This window comes from Anser brachyrhynchus, assembly GCF_964034855.1.
Source record: "Anser brachyrhynchus genome assembly, chromosome: 15".
Lineage (NCBI taxonomy): Eukaryota > Metazoa > Chordata > Aves > Anseriformes > Anatidae > Anser > Anser brachyrhynchus.
Window position 1 is genome coordinate 9,348,167 of NC_137733.1, and position 16,221 is coordinate 9,364,387.

Consider the following 16,221-nt stretch of genomic DNA (forward strand, 5'->3'; position numbering starts at 1 on the left):
GGACTCGTCTGTCACCGAGACCTCCTCACCCAACCCTCTCCCTCAGGGCGCTGCCAGGTCCTGATGATCTCTTCAGACCTGCTTTTCCTCATCTCTCTCATGGCGTCTCCCTTGTGGTTTGTACCAAGCCCACTCTAGCCAAGCTGTATTTTTGGATGCATCTCTGTGTCCTAACTAGCTTTTGCTTCAAGAGTCCTGTGGTGACGATGCTTAAAACCAAGAAATGAGCATATTGAGTTAACTGCTCCTGAAAGACTGGTGTTTGTGATCGCCTGGATATCTGCAAGCAGCATCTCACATTTGCAGCCAAGGAAACTCCTGCCACGCAGTAACACACAAATCCAGTCACCGAGCTGGTCTGACAGTTCAGGACATGACTCCTTTACATAACATTTTCCTGTCACCGTTTCTCAACCATAAGTCCAGATCTTGTACTGCTGTTGTTTTCTCAAGAATTCCTCCGCTGCTTTCTGCACAGATAACTCAAGATCATTTTTAAACACGTATTTTGCTGGCAGTCTGTTAGCTCCATCTCAGATGTCAATACAGACAGGGCAATCATCCCTGGCTCCTCTTTGTTTAGTAAATGTTTACTGAGATTTGAAGCTGCTTGCAGAACTTTAAGAAGCATCTATATAAACATCGCTTGTGGTTTCATTTCAGGTGATGGAGTTCGAACTGCATTTCTGCAACACAGCTGCATCTGCACAAGGCTGTGGGAGGCCCCGCTAAGGCATAGCAGCAGCACTTGGATGCGAGAGATTGAACCCAGTGAACTGAAAATGTAACAATCTGAGAAAGGAGTTAAAAGAAGGAATGAGTCAGGGAAATAAGTGCAAGAGAGGCTGCATAAATGTTTTTGTAATTTGTCTTTAAGTAAAACAAAACATTACTTCGAGTACATAACTGTACTTTCCAGAAAGAAGCTCACGCTCAATAGCCAATATGCTACACGCTGCGACGTCAAACTGGGTAACCAAGGCCAAGCAGCCTGAATTCATTCCCAAGCAGCCAAACCAGAGTGAGACTTGAGATTATATTTGAGAACTACAGGGAGCTACTGCTCCAACACTGACCCTTGGAGTTATAATCGGGATTTTTTATTTTATTTTTTTTAAATAAAGCAGATGAAAAGGTAAGGAAGCATAGGCTATGCTATGACACCTCACCCAGCAGAATAATTCCATGCTCCATGAGGATGTTGCTGACAGCTGAAGTCACAACCTTGCTCCTCAGAAATGTCCTTCCAGCAGTCAGATTTTTGAAAACAGACAGGAAATGAAAAGCACTTTTCTCCCCCACACTCCTTATTTCACGCTTTCCTGTATTTCTTGGTAAAGCAGGACAAGAAGATCAAAGCATTCATCATGCTACTCATTGCCTGTGAGCCGTCACTGCAAGCACTTTGTTCTGCACCCACAAACAGCAGAAGTGGTTAAAAAGCACTGCTGTGCTGGTACGAAGCCTATCCTTTAAGAAGCCCTATTACAAAACACCATTGAACTACACGAACCCTTTGGACCATAGCTTCAATTTTCACTAGCCTGTGCTTTTTTACACCCTCAATCCCAACGTGTTTCACATGCCTTCAGGTCTTTGCCACAGGCACACTCATTTTTGACCCAGCCTGCGCTCTGTCTTCATGCGAGGCTGATTTGAGGAGCTGCCCCTCCACACTCAGCAGCCAGCCAGCCACACCTGCAGGAGCCTGCATGGCCGTGCCGGGCACCCACTGCCCTCGAGCTTCGCAGCACGGCCATTGGCACTGCAGGACCAGCGTACGGGGGAAAGGCTGCAGCCTCCACCCAGTCCTACATGAATTTATCTCTGCAGGCTTCGCTGGACAGAGGAAATCCAGATGTCACCTGCACCGGTGGGACACGAGCCTGGGGCCATCTGGCAGCAAGTGTGCATCAGCTGCTCCAGATGAGAGTGCAAGCACAAGCTCTGTGCATGTGCCAGCAGCGCCGGGACAGGCTTGCCTGAGCCACAAAATAGCAGCTTGTACTCCAATAACCACGACTTTAAATCAGGACCAGAGTGAGTCTGCAACACTGATTTTTACTGCCATCGTTAAAGTTACCAGCCGGTACCTCCTCAGCCAGCAGCAAGACAAGAGCTGGAGAGCCGGGGGCTGATGAGGGATAGCCAACGGACTATTTTGCAGGACCCTGGCTGCTTCCGTGTGTTCTGAGCACAGGTAAAAAGCTTTAGGCAAAAAGCTGAGTACATCAGAGGTAGGAGACTTCACAGGGGCGAGCAATTGCCCAATTTTGCTGTCAAGAGCTTACTTGGAAATTGCCAGTTTAAGAGTCACTCCATCTACCTGCTCCCACAAGGTAATAGCATCTGATGGCTGCTGTACCAGAAATAAAGGGGTTGTAAACACAAAACTACTTTCAGTTACCAAATAGCAGCAAGCATTGCTGCTCATTACCCATCATTGCCATCCTACTGAAATTACGCTGCAGGGGCTGTATTCGTTTTGCAATGGAAACAGCTCATCCACGTTATCACCGTTGATCTGTAGTTCACATTTTACAGCCCATCACAGAGGAAAGGAAACAAACCATTTTATCTTGTCTGGAGTGCTTTGCTCCTCTTGTCACTTTGAGTACCAAGGTTACATTGAACTCGAGGACAAGCAGCAGGGATGTGATTCGTCCCTCCATGTCTGGGAGCTGGACCACAGGCAATGCATTTACTTCTGGAGTGGCTCTCCGATGTGTTTTCGGCCTCTCCTGGAGAAATAGCAGCTCATTTGTTTGGATTAAATTATCTATAAACTCCACTGCTGGCAAGTTACAATGCTAATGCTCCTTGTTTTTCACTTAAGCAGTAATCTTATTGTTCCTGCATAAAACAACAACAAAAAAGTTGATGAGGTTTTTAATAGCAATTGCATACCCCAGAAAAATAACGTCATACACCAATAACCATAGCCTCAAAATCACAGAGAGAATCCACAACATTGATTTTTACTACCATTGTTTAAATCACCCATTGTTTAAATAAATGTTATCTAAACACTTGCTTCAGAATGCCCCCTCTGCAGGATATCCTGTTCACTAAATAAGGAATAATGTTACACTTCATCATGTACAACACTGAGATAAAAATAGACATCCCGGTATATACCATCTGCATGACATCCCTGTGGGAGATTTGTGGAGGCAAAAAGGAGCGTTGGGTATATAGCATCCATTAAGTTTTCCACCGAGAGCAGTATTTCATACATCTGTGTAACTGATATGTCAGTGCTACAGCATGCCAGACACTGTCTGAGACGTGGGAAAAGCAGCCTGCATCAGAGAGCTTGCCGTCTGGGCAGGCAGAAGAAAGGAGCAGAGAGGCAGAAGGCACACACAGGTGATGACATTTGTCTGGTGCTTTCACGACGTACCTGACGTGCGAGCCTTAGACCCCTGCCGGGTGTCCCATGTCAGTACCTGCCCCGGGGAGCCCAAGCTGCACACGTAGCCTGTGGCAGGTGCAGGAGGCAATATGTGGGCATCCCTTCCTGCAGCAGGGAGCTACAGCTGCGAGTGGGTTATACCTGCTGCTTCATACCACACGCTATTAAACAGTCTAAAGCAGAAAAGTACAATAAACCACAAAAAAAAAAAAAAAAAAGTGTCTTGAAGAGCAGTCAGACTCAGCAATCCAGGCCTCCAGAGCATGCCCATGGACATCCAGGAGTTTGTCCTCTCATGTCCTCTCTTAAAATATTTCCTGTTTTGTAAGTGGGATGTTCCTGCCCCCTCTGCCAGTCTGTTTGCTCACCAGCTACCAGCAGGGTATAACACTGAATCAGAAGGTCTGCAAGCAGACCCAGCTTCTATGAACCACGTATAGCCCAATACAGGATTTCCTTGCTGCAGAAGGACAGCTTCCTGAATAATTCACACAACACTCTCTTGTCCAAAGCAGTCCTTATTATAGCCAGAAATACCCTGGCTCCGTGCTGGTGAGCAGCACGAGCACCGGCAGGCTCACCTCCAGGTTGGCACATGCTGTTTGAAAGCCTTCAAGGGCTCTTTTTGGGATCGTGTGAGCACAGCACTTATGCCTTCCCCTTACACTGCTGTTCAGGAAGCCATGCCTGTATGTTTCCAGCAAGGCAATGAAATGGGAACAAAAACAAAGAAAAAAAACATATCTACATTAATGTACACTTGCATGCTGAATTCTGCCCACCAAGCTGTGAGTATGGGACAGGAGCGTGCAGCCACATCCTCCAGGAAGGTGAGGCTGATGCTGCTGTGGAGACAGCCTCGGTATGTGTGCGTTCAGATGTAAATTTAATCACCAACTGCAATGGTTTAGCTTAATTAACGGTAAGCCACTTAAACTTGTATTTGCTTCTCCCTGAGATGCACCGTAACCTGCTGAACTAATGAAAAGTGATCGCATAGCTGATTTCTAATTTGCTGATTAAAGCAGAGTAATTTAAATGAGGATTATAACAGTTTTGTTGCACCAGTTTGGGGTTATTTTGCTATTTGATTGATTTAAAATCAATTTAGCAAGATTGGAACATTTTAAACTGGTCTAGATTGTTAATGTTTGTTTGTTAGCAAAGAGGGAGCCTAGGAATGAGAATTGAACGCCAGTTTCAACCGCCTATTTATTGCTCAAATTACTAGAGCACATTTTCCCCTTTGCTTTCCAAGAAAACTATGCTGCTTGTCCTGAACTCCCACTCCAACTAACTCCACAAACCATTTGGTTGAAATTAGGGAAAAGAGCAGAAGTCCAAACCATTACTGTTCACATTTTTGTACAAGAAAGCTCCTACGAAGGTACCAGGCTGCAGCAGGAGGTCAGCCCTGCCTGGCCCGCTCCACTTGGGAGCAGCAAGGCCAGAACGGGTGCTCAGATCATCACCCATTCTTTCCCACATTTAAAATATAACTTTTCGCAGAGTATGTCGAAGCTTCCCTCGCTTTCACCACCACCTGCATAAATCCCATCCACAAGCATTTGTCAATTTGTCCTGGCAGAAAGCCTCACGTTACACAGCAAAAACAGCTCCTCAGAGGTACTGATTACCTTGACCACCAAACAAACAGAAAACCAAAATCACTTCTGCTCTGAAAAAAAAATAAAAACAACAGCGTGAGGGAGTTAGAAACAAGACCTCAGGCTTGTACCAAGGCTCCCTGCTGTTTTCAGCGGCGCTGAGGATGTGTCCGTGTCACTGACAGCTTTTGAAGAGCAGCAGCCGCTGCCTCCCGTTGTCAATGTTTGTTATGGGGGCGGCAGCCTCAGCCCCAGCTGTCAGCCTTCCTGGTGTCTTTTAGCTTTGGGCTTTTACACCCCTAAGTTTGAAATCAGAGAAGGGGTTTTGTGCCTGACAAATAACCTGTGGTGGTGCTGTGACCATGAAGCAATGCAATCCAGCGCGCAGAATCAGCAGCACATCGAGTCACACACTGTTACTGGCTTGCAGCCTCCTGTAACGGGACAATCCTGGCTCAGCCAATACTCCTGATGAGCCTGGACCAGATCACTCACCCAGGGAAAAGAAGGACAAACAGCATGGCAGGAAGCCTGAGCGAGGAAGGATCTGCGCAGGGAAACCTGCTCGTCAACACTCTTCAATTAGGGTGGAAAAAGCAGACCCTCTGCCCCCCAGCTCTCATTCTGTGGGGCTGGAGGGTGGAGGTAGCTTGAGGAAGCCTGGTCCTAGACCCTTACCTGGTCCTGTTGAGGACCAAGAGCACAATGCTAAGAGCTTTAAAGGAAAGCGGCAAAAGAAGGAAAAGCAACCCCAAAATGATAAAGGATCCTGACCAAGCACTGTTTCTCACCCCTTCACTCTGAAGGGGCTCACAGCACAGGTGATGCACGTCCTTATGATGCCATCCCTCCACCTTTGCCATCCCTTCCCATCCTCCAAACGGGATCTCTGCAATGACTGGCACAAAGCAGGGCCTCAGAGCTCTACCAAGTGCTCAGGTTTTGCGTGCTGGCCCCTGTGCCAGCACCACACAAAGACCCCAAAACACAACCCTGGGGCTTAGCCGTGTGTCCAGGGAGGATTCACCAAAACCCCACCAGCAAAGCCAAGCCTGGTCTCTTCCAGCATCCCCTGCACTGATTTCTCAGGCTGCAACCCTCTAAGTAAGATTAAATGCTCCCCAGATCGATGCAAAGCAACACAATTAGCTCATTAGTGATACAGCAAGTGCAGCATATCCCCGTCTTTGTTTAAGGCCAGTTAGATGAGCTCATTAAATGACAGCTATTTTTACATCTGGTGTCATAGGTTTCCTTATTAGTACAGTGCCAACCACTTGAACAGAGGTAGGATCATCTTTCACATCCTACCTAATTGAATTTAAATCAACTTTTTCCATTTGCCATACAGAAAGCATCACTTTGCTCCCTGGAACTGCAAAGCGCAAGCCATCCTGCTCATCTCACACAGGCGCAAATGCAAAGCCAAGCCACCAAAGCAACAGGCTCAGCACAGGCTTGGGTAAGTGAGATCGAGACCCAGCCCAAGCAGCCTCTACAACAAGCTATCCCACAGCCATGGTCTGTTTCCTGCTTTCCCTCTAGGAATACGCTCTGTCGCCCTCTTCCCTTGCTGATCTCTGAAGTGACACCTGCAAGTGGGGGATGAGAGCTCACAGCACGCTGAGAAACGTGCGGGAGGTTCTGCAGGTGGGGCAGCAGGGCGCCTTCCAGAGGAGTAAGGAGAATGCTGAGATGGCCTCCTTGGCACCGTCAGTACCCATTCCCACCGAAATGAGGCTTCTCACCAGCGTTGGGCTCACTCTGCCCATGAAAACATCGCTTTCCCAAGCAGCTGGGGCACCCGCACCTCTGGGACCTTCATAACTAGGTCTCCTCTGAATGGAGAAAGGACACGCTCATAAATAAAAGGGGACATAAACGTCTGGAGAAAGCATGGGGCAATAAAGACCATGCTGAAAGTGTTCAAGTGAAACAGTCAGGCACCTTCATAGCATCACATGCTAGGGACAGCGGATGCAGCGCTGCAGAGCAGACCTCACCAGCCACCCTTGCAACGCCCTGGCGGTCATCATGGCAGCAGAAACTAGGGGTGTCCGTGGTGGCCTGAGAACAAAAAGCCTGAATTGAAAAATAAAGAGGAATGGTCGCCCACCTGAAACTAATACTTCTGCCCAGATTGCAGCTCCTAAAACGACATGACACTGTCCCCATACGCACTATTTGCCTCCCACAGCTCCGCTCTGGAGGCTGCCACAGCGCGCCAGGTGACAAAGGCTTGGGGACCGACGCCTCGGGCTGGACAAATCCCAAGCTCCATTTGAGAGCACTTTGATACTGAAGGACACACACTGGAAATTTCCTTACCTTTTCCTCCGTTGTGGTTACAGCTGTTCTGGGAGCTGATCAGATGTGAGCTTTAACAATTCATCTCTGTGGGGAGGCTTGGGTTCAAGAAATGTAAAATACCGAGGGTTGCCTCTGAACTCACCGAGAGATTTCAGTTCTGACAGTTTCAGCACCAGCTTTTGGCTCTGAAATAACAGATCCTGCTTCTAGGTCAGGTTTATTGGTTATAAGCCTAGGAAATACATTTTAAATATCACTCCTAAACACATTAAAGCACAATGAATTATTCCTGATGAATGAATGCCTCATTGAATTCATTTCCCTTGCTTTAATGAATCATTCATGAACTTTTGGAAATTCATCTTACTTGAAATGTTCACTAAATACCTTGATTGAGCGATTTTGAAACAATGGGTTTCTTGGGCACCATTTGCCTCCACTGTCCTCTCACCATCATTTGTGGTTCAGTTCCTGCTGTGTGTGCAGCTGCACACGTGCTACAGCCCTGACTTAGCTGCCTGATTAGATGACTAAAAAAATAACAATATAAAATTAATCAAATGAAGGTGTTTGTACAAAAATCAGGCATCCCCCATCCAACCAACCAGCAAGATCATTGATCAAAGAATACAGGGGGAAAAAATAGGAACAGATATAACCTGGTTTTAGTTGTATCTATTTTGTATTTAGTCGCTCAATGGAAAAATCATCACCAAGTTATTTTATTTGCTACAAACTCACACTAATAAAATCTACACCCCGTTACATCTTTAGGGAAGCAAAAATAGTATTCCTTCCTTGCATGTAGTGAGTGGGTAAAATTAAATATTTCTTTCCTATATCCTTTCACTATGATGGAAAAGCATCCTCCAATAGAGCTCACAGGAATGCATTATCATTGACTGGAGAGGAGATGAACTATAAACAAACAAACCAACCAACCCCAAACCAATGTCCAAGGTGAGCAGGGCGAGCCTGGAGTACGAATAGAGTGCGGCACAACAACCGCCAGACACGCCAATGTTTGCGGTGGTTTTACAGTGTGAACAGCTATCCATTAGAAAATGTCCTCCTCAAACCTCTCCTCTTGGCTTTATGCTGTGTTTTCCTACCTCACGCGTGCAGCTCCCACTCGCAATTTGTTCTATTGGTTTCTCTCAGCTGTGACAGTAAGTCTTCACAAGCAAAACGGTTTGGTGTGTCTTTTCACTTGTTGGTTGGTTTGTTTTTAATTTTCCAACCCCCAGTGGATCAAAGACGAGCGTATTTGTTCTGCTGACTATTAACTCATTGCAGCTCAGCCTGGAGTAAGTGCTCGGTACAAGACGACATGAATGGTATATTAAAATGCATCTGCTGAAAACAAAGGCACACGTATTTTGACAGCAGCAGGGAATGTAAAAAGGTGAAGTATAACCACAGACTTTCTTGTCATTAGGAAGCCCTCTGTAAACACGACACAGGGCTTTCTCCATTGCAAGTGTGAAATTTATTTCACCACCTCCATCTAAACACCAAACCTACAGGCAATGATGAGTTGATTGGAAAGAAATGTCGAAGCATTAGGTCACTTCAAAGCCCCAACTTCAAGTAAGCATTTATATCCCAACCTTTGCCACACCACGGCCACGCAATGCATCAGGCAGATCCAGATAGCTGCTGAAGCAGTTATTAACCGCCAGCAACGCAAGCTGAAAGCCAGGCTGTACTTCGCCTGCTCCGTTTGGGATTTTTCCATGGATTGTGCTACAATTCACGGGAAGGCTCGAGGTTGCTTGTGTCTGCTTACCGGTACAAATCATCTTGCTGGTCAAAAACTCAAAACATCCCCTGAGCATTAGGATTCAGGCCACATCTGCAGGAGGGGAGCATATGTTCCAGCTCATGCTGTATTAGTACTTGTGCCGCATGTGTCTGCATTTATGACAAACGATAACATAACCAGATCTAGAGTTTGTCTGTAAACACACGTAGCTGTCATCTTCCTTTACAAGGCTCAGATCTCTGACAAGAGAACTCATTTCTCATGCATTATCCCCCTAAACATATGCCTGATGTCTTACTAGATTCTCACATTGTATGTAAACAACAGTATTCGTGTCACTTAAAATTGAGATGTAATTATTTCTCATTAGCAAGTATTGCTGTGATATTTGAGTGGGAGGAATTGAAGAGCGGACAGTTATTACTTTTTTTTTTTTTTTTTTTTTTTAAAATCACATTTCAGCCACCCTAGAAGTTTGCAGGCACACTGCATTTTTCCTCCCAAAGTCAGACCCAGGGGGGCTGACAAGACGAGAGGCAGAGGCAGCACCTCAGCCATCGTTAGCAGTCAGCTTTCCAGGTGAGGGCTGGAAGCAAGCCATTAAGCTGTGCCCGCAGAACAACCTCACCAGGGACTTGAAGTCCCACTGCTGTTCTTTTGCTGGGTGAAAAATGCAAAAAAGCTGCCAAGTCTGGACATTTCTGTGAGATATCAGGAACGTGGCACAGGTAGTGCAGACATCCAGGAGGCCCAACTCCTCTCAAAGCATATTTCCAGGAATTTCTGCCCCTCACCTGCTCGGTGACCGCAGGTGAGTTGTGAAACCCTCAGGGCAGAAGAGCTCTGCCCTGGTTTTAGCAGTGGTACACTGGCCCCAGGAAAGCAAAGCACTTGTGTCTTCCCTCCTGAGCAGCAAGGTGCCACCTCTGGAGCATGGCCCCTCCCTGCTGGGAGGGAGATAGAGAGAGGGAATGATCAATCAGCGAGATAAGTAATTTACTTTAACCCAGATACAAAGATGAATGCAATCAAGTTGTTTGCCTTGGCACTGTGTCTGTCTGCTCCTATAAGCAAAGGCTTCTCACTCCTTGAAACGTTTTAGCCGTTTGCATGCACAGTAAGCAGTCCCTGACTATCCAGCAATCCTCAAACCACTGACTTGAGAAATCCATGACAGCTTGCTGAAATGCAGCTGGCAGAGCGTGCCTTCAGAACAGGCTGCACAAAGCTATCACCCCCTGCCCCTGCTGCCTCCACTCCGAACCGAGCAGCCACTGGCAGGTGGCTGGCCAGCAGCCATAAAGAAACGTGCTTCTAGTGCCAGTTGTCTTTTCTTATTCTGCAGTCCACAAAATGTATTTTACACAGCAGAAACACAAAGTGCATGTGTTTGGCTTGCTTTCATTGCTACCTCGGTGTACACGTGCCCATCTGTACCGTCACATCAATAAATCCACACATCCTAGGCGCACGTAACATGAAAGAACAAATCACTGACACGCAAACAGTTGGGTAGAAAATAACAGCAGGGAAAAACAACAGCTTCAGGCATTCGTTTGAAGCCTGGAGTCTAAAACAAACAGCATGGGAGACAGCCAAGCTGGTCACTGGATCCGTCTCTTGCTTTTGCATTCCTCTGTGCCAGCTCAGGAACCACACTGCAAGGGGAGCGTACTGCTCAGTGCCCTCCTTCCTCAACACACGGTCCCACTGGCTCCTACCTTTTGTTGTGAAAGCCATAACTGCAGTGAAAAAGCAGCAGGAATGATGGAGCCGCACAGAAGACATGTGTGTCCTGCTACCTTCTGTAGCTCCTTAGTGAAAGGCTCAGGGGGGACACACGCACAGGGAAGGCGAGATCTAATAGTAGCCTCCAACTTTCCGAAGGGTACCTACCCAGATGGCTGAGCCACTCTTCTCCATGGTGCTGCAGGACAGCAGCAGCCGCCACCACCTTGGAAGGTGCAGGATGGACATCAGGACAAAAAAGCATCACTGGCAGGGCAGTGCAGCACTGCAAGAGGCTGCCCAGAGGAACGGTGGAATTTCTGTCCTTGCAGGTTTCCATGACCTGGTTAGATGAAACCACAGCTGAGGGACATCAGTGCTGGTGGCCACAGCACTGCCGGCACAGGAGGCTGGGCTGGATGAGCTCCAGAGCTCCCTCCAAGCAGCGCTGCCGTGAAGCACCCCCGGCACAGCACCACTTACTTCAAGTTGAGATAGAGCACAAGTAAAGGCAGGGCAATGGCCTTAATTTGTGAAACAAAGAGATTTACTACAAATAAACAAACAAACATACAGGTACGTATATATTATACACACACACATAACATTAATAGCATCAAAGGTATACTAATCTGCATCTTCACATGATGAAATGCTGCCATAAACTGTGTTACTGACAAAGAGGTAAAACTTACTGATGTGAATCTGTTTAGATCTCAGATAACCACAGATAATCGCTGCCTAGATTTGGGTCCTGCTCTGTAAAACAGTATCATAAGGTGACACTCCTCAAAAACACCTGAAGGTAACAGGAGGATGCATTATTGAAAGCACTTAATGACAGAGAGCAGAATTTTCCTTTGAATGCAGTCAAGTTGTTTTAGAGACCTGTTACCGCTGTTCCAATTAACTGTTAATTCAGATGCTCAGCACTAACTCACACCCCCAGCTCCAGGTGTAAGTGCCAACAAGCTTTCTCCAATGCAAGTTAAGATCTGCCACTCTAGGCTGGAGTTCAACTGCAGAGCTGCTGTTGTTCCCTTAGATTTATTCAGGTTTTTTCATCTCAGTCACTCCAGGGAAACAGAATTAAGAAGTGGTAAAATGAATGGTGCTTTTAAATGCTCTCCTATCATCACACATTCCTCCTTTAACCTGGCCAATATTTTGGACTTCTCCCTTTAAAGTCCTTAAGCTGAAAATACCTGCAGAACTCAATGCAAGTGACATGCCACAAATTCGAAGCTGCTGACAAAGAGTGATTGGCACCAGTCTGAAATGGTATCTTCCCTGAAGTCAAGAAACCAGGCAGACAGAAAGGACCACACAGATTAAGTAAGCCCCTAAATGCTAAGGAAAATCAAAGAGGTACAATCCACGTCATCACCAGCATAAATTGGAGGCACATCCTCATCCGACCTACAACAAGCCTCGCTCTATTACACTCAAGTAAGCCACGCAGATTCAGTCCAGACAAAGCTCAAGCCCATTATATCTGGCATTCATCTTCTATCAGTAATATTTATCATCTCAGACAATGATCTAGCGCTCTGCCAAACAATCCGATGAGCCCCATTTTACATAACTCGCGGCGTAACGTCCGTTCAGCTTATGTCAGCATCGTTACATTAATCACAGACACGTGGATTTGGCTTTTGCTCAGCCTAGCTGTGGCAGCAAGAGACCAAAACACGTCCTGCCTATAGCCAGCTCCAAGCCTCTGTGGCATCACACAGCTTTGCCATCCTGGCAGCTCTCTGGAGTTGAAGGGATGCAGATCTTTGGAGCTGTTTGGAACGTGCAGAACCATCCTTTGCTTGCACGACAGAGCTGCAGCTGTCTGCCCGCTTCCCTTTGCTTGGCTTTCCCTTACCAGAGCCAGCAGCTGTGCCTGCGGATGGTGCAGAGCTCTCAAAACACCAGGAAAAGCCCTGAAAGCTTGGCACGAGACCCACACCAGCTGGCTGTCTCACCAGCCTGCCAGAGATGGCATTGCCTGCATCCCTGATCGGGAGCAACTTCGGGGAACAGGGGCCAGCCCTGTCGCAGCACCAGCCAAGGCAAGAAGCAGCGTGAGAAGGCTCAGCTCAAGGCACAAACCACGGACCCCCTGCATGCAGGGACCCCCGCCTCACTGAAGGAGGAGGAAACGACTATCAAGTCCTATGTTACTGCAGAGTTGCAAGAAGCCATTGTTACTCTGAGGGGAAGGATTTTATCTCACTGCATACTATGAGATACAAATCATGTGTTTATCTTCAGGCTCCCCCCAACCCAAAGGCACTGCGAAGACCCCGCTGTCTCACCTGCTCCCTGATTTGAAAAGGCAGCATTTCACAGACTCCCCGTCTGAGCCAGCTTCCTTTTCCTCTGGCAGCACGACCCAAGCCAGAGCAGAGTTCACTGGGAGTCACTACGACAGCAGACTCGTACAAGTGATACGCTTTGACTTCTGCATGCCATTAACCTCTACCGGGATGGCTGACATCAGCCAGCTTTAGTTCTGGCTGAAAACAATATACAAAAAAAAGCAGCACAGCCTTGCAGAAGCTCTGTACCACACTTGACCACCACATGTCTTTTTGTTGCCTTTTATCACCTTTTGTAGTCTTTCAAAACCTGAAATAGGTTTTGAAGCAAAAAATGTCCACTTTGCATGACAAAAATGGAAAGCGACTCCATTTTCTATGTATAATAACGGAAGTGAAGAGTAACTGGCAGCAAACAGAAATGCACAGCCATGAAATTGGCAGAACAGCTCACCCCCACTAACAGATGAGTGCAAATATGCTGTTCCAGTAAAAAGAAGAAATCCTGATTCCGAACATAAAGCCGAGTTGTTCTCCCAATTCCTCCCTCATGCTCGCAGCTAGAGACGGCAGTACTGTCTGACAGCCTCCTCAAATGTCCACGATGTTTTCAGCTGTTGAGGACAAAGAACTTGCTGTGAATGCTTTCACAGTTACTGCAGATATGGCCAAAGACAATGACCTCATACAGTGATTTACTGATGTTTCCACTCTTCAGGCAAACAAAACTCACTAAAAATGGGATTTGTCTCTCAAATGGTGTTGCTCCAAATGAGCAGTGTGTGATGGTCCCAGAGGCCACCCACGCTGGGGAAAAGGATCACATGGACCCTCCTGTGCCAGCAGCAAATTCCCGAACAGCACCACAGACATCCTCAGAGGATCTCTCTGACCAGCACCATCAAGAATATCCGGCTTTGGCAGTGTTGTCGATCTAGGAAAGCGCCGCACACACCTTGACTGGCATTCAATCCTGATGCAGCAGCTGAGAAAGCAGGCTGCTGGCTGGCTCAGGGCTCCCGGTTTATACCACAGGACCACCGTATGTGTGGGTGTGCGACTCCCAGCTTTGATTCAAAACACTGTTCTCCCTCCTTGATCTAATCATGGACAGTGCTGCCCCATGCTGCCCTGTTATTAAAGTCTTTACAATAGAGTATTCATCAAGCCATTTTTTTCCTTTTTTTTTTTTTTACTCAATTATTAAAGTCCATGGCTTACAGGACTGCGCTGCACATTCTTTCAGCACCACTTGCTACCTCCTTAGCCACTTTAGTTAACTATTCCTTCATACCAATTCCTCACTTCTTCAAATAATTTAGGAATTTTCCACACGCAACCAGATGAATGTTTCAGTGAAATTAAGGTAAGAAATTCAAGAGATTTAACTTTTGTTCAAAGAACTGGTCAAGCCAGGAAGACATCTTAAGTTTAACAGGCACTACCTTTAATAAATTCACATTTACATGCCTATTGCTCACAACTGTCTGAGGCTCAGGCAAGAAGAATGAGAATGCCTTAGAGCTACCCTGCTATTATGTAGTGCCTGAAAAAACAGTGATTTAGCTTTGAGTTCCTTACGTTATTCCAGTGGATGTGCAAACCAGTCATTGATAGAGAACCAAATACTACTTTGTTTAGACAATGTAAATAACATCTGCAGTTTGAGTATAACCAGGCCAGCCTTGCGATGGTTTGATAGAAATTATTCTCAAAGAATGTACAAAGCGTCAGTCATAATAAATCTTACAGGAGTTTCTATATTAAGATTTTTCTTTCAGTCTAAGCTCCTTTACAAAAAAGGGAAAATAATCCTCTTGAAGAAGTCTTTCATGACAAATTACACACTGATCAGTACCTACAAACACTAACAGAACTACTCAAAAAGGCAAACTCAGAGAGGTACCTGGATTACATACTGCCTGAAAGCTTACCGAGCACACTGATACAGGATGTTCTGGGTTCCTGCGCACACCTCAGCATTGCTTCTCCTCCTCTGGTCTCAAAGCAGCTACAACGTCAGTACATAGAACTGGTCAGCAACACAGGACCGGAACCATCGCACAGCAACTCAATAGAACGACTTAGCTTCAATATAATTGTGTAGATTTGCCATGGCATGGTGGCCCCGTTCCTTATTACGGTAATGGGCAACACTGCTACTGTTTTATTTCTTGGTTTCTAGTTCCTTCCTTTTCCGCTAGGTTTTCATCCATTACGTCCCACATCCAGAGCTGAGCTGTTCAGTTACGCCTGGCTAGTACATTGTTAAGACCCAACAACCAAGGGATACAATCTTGCAAGAAGTCCTTTTCATCCCTACTAGTTTAAGACATACTAATTCCATTGTACTTTCATCATCTCATTAGAGTTTAGCAGAGCAGATATGCAAAATTCTGTCTTGTGCATTCCCATCGGTCCATGGCAGGATATCAGCAAGAAGCATGCAGAAATTGTTTGAAAGTTGAGAAAGCAACAGCTTTCTATTCAAGAACCACTGAAGACTAGACTAGAGGCAAAGATAATTTTCTCTTACAGTTTTCAAATTTAAGTGCAATTCCATAGGTGCTCCAAGTTGCTCTCTCCTGCTATATACACCCATATAGTGCACACACTCAGGACAAATTCAAGGGAAGAAAAACTTCAATTAAAAAGAATTCAGAACTGAGCCAATAGAAAACAAAACAAAACAACAAAAACCCCACAAACAAGTCTTCAAATAAGAGTCTTATAATAACAATCTTTATTCAAGAGAAACTGAAAAGAAATACTTACTAGGACTTCATGTACTTACCCTGAAAATAGAACTCAAGAATATGCTACTTATTAAGTATTAACCATTTTAAAATGAGCTAATGAGCTCCAGCTTATTTCAAGAACGTATAAATTTGAAGGCAACAGAGAAGATAGTTACCACTTTCATACATGTATATGTTCTATATACCCATACTCTCTATACACACATATATATAAATCATGTATATACAACATATTTTACTGCCACCTTGTGAACAGTTCCTGAATAAGGTTTACGTCACATAGACCCAATTCTATCATCATTCACATTCAGCTCAACTGACTTTAGTG